The sequence below is a fragment of the Varroa destructor genome, unplaced genomic scaffold (assembly GCF_002443255.2).
Source record: "Varroa destructor unplaced genomic scaffold, Vdes_3.0 BEIS01000002.1, whole genome shotgun sequence".
NCBI lineage: Eukaryota > Metazoa > Arthropoda > Arachnida > Mesostigmata > Varroidae > Varroa > Varroa destructor.
The window spans coordinates 32191468-32197608 of record NW_019211455.1 but is presented as its reverse complement, the minus strand read 5'-3'; the positions used below and the strand labels follow the sequence as shown (position 1 = coordinate 32197608).

Below are 6141 nucleotides of genomic sequence, written 5' to 3'. Positions count from 1 at the left end.
ATTAGGCCCCTTTGACTGGTATACGTTCGTTATTAGCATATTAAAGGACTATCATAAACAACAGGAATGGGAGCCATTCGACTCTTCTGTACTTTGTTTCGCTATCTTCGAAAATCGCTCACAATTAAATGCTCGAAAAATGTCAACAAATTTGCAAAGGACTGCACGATTGCTAAATGGCTAAATGCTACAAGCGGAAAGGCGCCAAAGGTAGGGTTTGTCGCTGGCGGCGCAAAACTTGTTTCAAACGTTCGCTAACTTTTCCTTGTAAGCCTGTTTGCAAATTGCACTGCTTTTCCCGATCGAATATATGTACTTGAATGTCGACTGCTGAACTTTAAGTTAGCCCGTATCCAAGTTGAACTTCGGCTGGGTCCGAGCAGCTGAATTGCCGTTTTCGAAGTAACGCCACGTCAGTCCGAACTATAATTTTCCCTCTCATAATGGAGGTTATGTTCAGGTTGTGTTCCTTAAGCGCACAAAAGGTATACCGATATTTGTCTAGCATTATTTCAGTTAACCAGAGCATCGCTTATCATCAAATTGTCTAGAGTATTCATAGAACAACCGTTTTACGAGTCTGGAACTGTGGACTTGATTCTTAGTCACACAAGCGCATGTATTGCGTGATTGGTCGAACTAATAGGTACAATTTGGTACATTCTTAGCTTTTTTTTATGTCAACGATGCCAAACTATTCAATAGCATATATATGTATACATATACATCATTTTTGATAAATATTATTATTTTCCTTGTCGCAATTTCTGGAAAATCATTTGCTAGTTATCACGGGAACTTTACCATAGTCGCTTGGACATGATCACTGGGTCGAGTTCGCGAATACTTTTTGAAAAGGCGTTGCATACCGCCTCAGTCGGCTCTTTGCAGACCATCCTTAGGAGTCTCTCCTGGCACGTTAGCCTATCGTGGACTTTGGTGACAGATAGGTCGCGCGAGATACTCATTTCCTTCTGTATTCCAAAAGTCAGGACTCGTCGTGACGTACAAGGAACAGGTGCAGTTTTATGGCCAACATCCATGAATCTTTCAATTTTCCCCTCAACGATCTCAAGTACGACTTATATAATTTTATTCAAAATGTTTGATTTTACTCAAAATATTAAGATAGCATCATAAGTATAAGATACTGCGCGGTATACTTCATATGGTATGAAATGCACATAGACGGTGAATATAGAAAAAGCCACTTAGCCAAAACTTAGCAAGCCCCTAGCTCTATTTCTTCCCAATAATATTCCAGCAGATAACCCACGAAATGGGGCCAAACCTGAGATCCGATTGTTTCGTCACATCCTATAGCCAAAAGCTTTCTATGATAGCACTTGTAGCATGGACATTATTTGATTAAAGGCTCTGACGAAGTTGAACATTGCCCCTACATAAAGCTTGCCACCCTAACCTACGTTTAGAACTTCGCCACGATTGACTTATGGTCAAATCGGTAAATCGGACATGACGAAACGCTTTTATCTCTAACTTTTTACCACTATTTTCAATACCTTGGGGAGATATTGAACCTATGTAATAGCACAGAGTCTCTCGTACATAGCAATGTTACTTTAATTTGTTTAGAAGATAGCCTATTTTCATGGTATAACAGAGGATGTGGGAAATAGTATTCGCTAAAGTATAAATATACTTTAGCACTTGAGTACTTGAGAAGTTGGCTGCGTGCTTTCCTATTAGCTTATTAGCTACTTCGGTACATTTGATGTCCGTGCTAATCTTGGTGGCGTCTCCAGCGCCAAAAAAGAAGTGAAATTCAAATTGTCAAATAACAGTAGAGAGAGAGTGGATATGCTTGCGTTCAGCTTGTGTAACTACCCTCTAAACACCATTGTTCGAGAAACACCAGTGAAATATATCAAATCCCCTTCAAAAGGCTTTAATTTTACTTGTCCTCTCACAAATTTCAATGAACAGTTGCTACATGCTGAATGGATTTATTTTAAACTAACTGAATTTCTTTGTGTACGAAAGAATTTATACCGTGACTCAATGCTCGAGGGAAAGCTTTCACGGTTGCGAGAGTATGGGGGTGTACTAGATAGCCCCCGCTGATCCTCGTTGATATATTTGCAAAGTCGTTCAAGAGAAAAATCGAGTCTTTTTCTTGTTTATGGTGGTAACAGACGTCTTCTATAGTGCGAAAGTAGATCTAATGCAGTGTCAGTATCTTCAGCTTTTATCACCCTGAACTAGCTGATTCTCGTGAGTGATCTTCGAAAGGGGGTGGTTGTTTTTGTCTAATTTTCTTGGCAACGTCATGAGATGGCGCTTGCGGGTCTGAAAATTTGAGAAAACTTTGATAGTTATTTGAAAGCACAGAAATTGTTCCAACAAATGATTGAACAAACCAAAAAAACAAGTTTATCAGTCCCGTATGGTCCAACCAGATCTCTGATGTAGGTCGAATAATTTAATCAATCTTATGCCTTTATCTTCTAGACTTGAAAACTAGCCTGATGGTGTACTGTATTTGTCTTTTAAACCGAAGTACACATAACCGGGCGTAGACATACATCGTTTCGTGCCCGCAGCCCCTAGTCTGAAGTATCTTCCCAGGCTGTAATAAGAACAGGTACTCTTCAGTACAACGCCTTTCCTTAAGACCTAATTTAAATGCACGAAGAGGTTTTTCTGTTGGCAGGAGGCTCGGTAATTAAGGTATGAGTATGCCGCCGATATACATTTCTCTACAATCCCTAGGTAATGCCCATCGGGGCATCAATATAGAATTAGATGAGATGATTGTATAGAGTTTACTCTCTGTATACTTTTTTTTTTAACGAGCCACTTCTCAAAATAGGGCATAGAAGTTGCTCGACATGTAAACTAATAATACTATAGACTGTAAACTATAAAAGCCATAAGTGTAAACTGTATAATTTTAAAGACATACGGATTTGACGGTGAAAGGAAAGCAAATTATAGGTTGAGTATAGAGGTAGATATGACCATAAAAATGCTCATCGCAAGAAAACAGAAGACTGTATCAATGCCACTACCACGTACTTATTTGATCCAACTGGAATATCCGTCGTAAGTTTCTCGACAAGCGTACAAGATTACACACATAATCCAAAAGGATAAGTCTAAAAATTAACAAAACTCTTCATATTTGTTAAAATGCTAGACAGCTCTGTGCCGTGACCTCAGCAGTGAAGTTGTCACAACAGAGAGTGGGTAGCTCCGAATAATCGAGATTGCCGTTGCTAGTTCCAACCATTTCCAGAGTCACTTCCGTAAAGCAATACCAACATGTTGACATAGTAGCAAAGGTAAAGAAGTAGGATTACACAACGTATCGCTTGTTATTTGACCGATTTTAGGCACTTCAGATACATCCCTGAATATCACGAAAAGAAAAATCTACCCAAACGTAGTAGTGAGCAACGTCGAAGACTTCATCACTTTGACAATTTTCGTTTTACACGAAGGTCAAAACTTGGTCGAACAATGCAACCATTGTTATTATTAGATCTTCCTTTGTATCTGATGCTTCCAAATTCTGTTAAACAGTGAGAGTACCACGATATTTGAACAATTTCTTATCTCCCGCTTTGTGTCTCTGTAGCGTTATTCGCGCGCATACGCATGCGTGCTAGTTACCTCGGTCGCCAGTGCTTTCCTCGAAATTTGAGCTAAGTATAGTACTTTATTTAACATGCTCTCGTTTAAAAAGTATTAAAGTTTCCATTAGAGAGATAGGACACAATGAAATCAGGTGTCCCATAGGGGAGGGACATCATAGGTCAGCCGTGATCTGAATGTTTCCATATTAAAACAAACTCTCGAGTATTCTATTTGAAAATATTGATCCAATTAATAAAGAAGTCAGCTTTGCAGTCGTGACATGATCAGTTACTACTGGAATATTACAGGAGTAATTTCTCTCTTTTGTACACGACGGAATCGTTCGCAGTTTGTCTTTTTTTCCTGCGGTACGGGGTACGAACGATGGTGACGGATACGACGATACAACGACAGATTATAAACACCATCGGTAATTTACCACCCGTTTTTTCGGCTGTTCGACATAATAATACGCCGCTAGGAATTAAGAATGTATTAGTAGCGATCTCGGGAGAAGCAAGTCGTCATACCGTCGGGCCTGAGCCCACCCTCGGCCCTGATAAACTAAGCTTTAGCCTGGTCGTGTTTGGCCGCACGGGAAAAGTATTACTCAAATTTTCGTTGAAGTCACGTACTCTGGCAAAATATTCGTTGATGTGTAGACATACATTAAGTAACAATAATGCTTATTGATGAAAAGCCAGTGGATGTCAGTCAATAAAGTGGAATAAAATTGCATAACTGATAAAAAGAATAATAATTTAATGAGTGGCCCTTTCGCCAAGTATGATACATCTGCTATGACACCTGGATTTTACCTCGCTAGCTGTTTCTGCTAGGTAAGCGTGTATCCAATCAGCACACATATAGTACGTCAATCAATCCTGGTTGACGCTCGTTAGATAGATAACGTGTACGTGCACTATATGAAATGTATTTTGAATTTTAAAGAAAAATATAAAGAAAAATTCTCAAGCTAATGAACAACGCGCCTAACTCGGCTTATTACAATGTTGTTTTTAGCTGCACCAATGGCTGCAATAATCTCTGCACTCATTCAGCTGAAAGTTAAATATTTGTCAGTAGATTACCTAGGCAACTGCTGCACGATGTTGTCATTAGCAGCTTAGGCTGACATGAAGAGGAAAAAGGCCCCATCGAAATACCATTTGTCTTCCGATGAAATCAGTGTTCTACTTTTGTGGTGATGTCAGGTAACCTTTACATCGTGTTTATGCGCCGTACTGCGCCTTAAAGTAGGACGTTATCGGGCAGACGAATATTAATGTCTCCATAGAGTCAGTGACCTCAGCCCTCAATCCATCCCACCCGGTAGCAGACCCTTAAGAATCGTCATCGTATGATACGTACAAGATAACTATCAACCGGTGCTATACAAGCGAACATACATTAAAGCTAGCTATCAGAGTACCTCCGTAGCATAGATACGATATAACAGTAGAACAGATACAGACCAATAGGATCATTTCCTACTACCTTTAGCTGACTCAAGTTGCTTACTCACTTGATCTATAGGATCTCGTGTCGCAGAAGCATCCTGCGGCAGCAACTGTTGCAGTTGTCTATGGCCTATATAGGGCTGAAAAGGCATTTGTTATATTATAGATGTTGGGAGATTAAGGAAAAGCGGCCACAACATACTGTAGCGTATCTGCCCTTTCTTCCAAGCGACAAAATAGACATGATTGAGTGTTCTATTTTTCGCAGCATCTGCATCTTTGTCTGTGTATCTATATACGCGTGTCAAACGCTTGACGGAATGTCGCTGACTGCGAACATCGACTCGGCTGTTGTTGCTATTAGTAGCGGTGCTGGTGATACTGGGCTGGAAGCGATGCGCCCTAATGCCTAAAGGCTCAATAACCTAACGTTAAGACGAAGAAGGTAGCAATCGTCGCCTTCGGGTGTAGGATTATTGCCCAGTGCTCACTAGAGTCTCTAAATAACCCAATTGGGAACAAGCCTCCTTCGAACGACCGTTATTTCGTTGAATAGGAAGTTGCTAGATTGTCTGTCTGCGAAGATTGGTGAGCTAGTTCGCAGTAATCAAGCCAGCCATTACGAAAAGCTCTAGCCACGTAAAGGAACTGAAGGTGTTGAATCATCTTGTACAGACTAAGTCACCGCGGCCACTATAACACAGACGGTCGTCTGTCCAGTCGTCGATGTCAGCGAATAAAGGGGAAGCAGAAGATTAACTTAACAACGGCAAAGTTAAACGAAGGATCTCTGGAAATACGCACGAGCACGTATATACGATCCACAGTATAGCTAACTAATTAGTTAGCGTGGAGAATTTTGCTAGGCAAATGGTAACGATTGTATGAGAACTCGTACTGAGCATTGAACGACTGACTACATGTCAAGGAGAACAGCAAATCTGTCTCAGCACAGGGCATTATGGCACGCACGCATACTTATAGGTTCTCGCGTGCGTGCAGGCTGGTTCACGTGCCAGAATTTGTTGTGGTCCTTCTCTGTTTATTTCTTTCGCGGTACGATCTGTGTAGCTGATCTTTC

General features: G+C 40.6%; 1 protein-coding gene across 15 annotated transcripts in view; it reads right to left on the bottom strand.

The window, feature by feature from the left end:
* The window catches only part of LOC111243793 (uncharacterized), a 162216-nt gene that overhangs the window by 50684 nt on the left and 105391 nt on the right, over nucleotides 1-6141 (bottom strand). The window contains exon 1 of one of the 15 annotated variants that reach the window (XM_086981479.1): nucleotides 2014-2172. The exons of the other annotated variants lie outside the window; for them this stretch is intronic. The gene's annotated coding sequence lies outside the window, so the exon portion shown is untranslated. Of the gene's footprint in view, nucleotides 1-2013; nucleotides 2173-6141 lie in introns of those variants that run through there. 15 annotated transcript variants of the gene reach the window in all.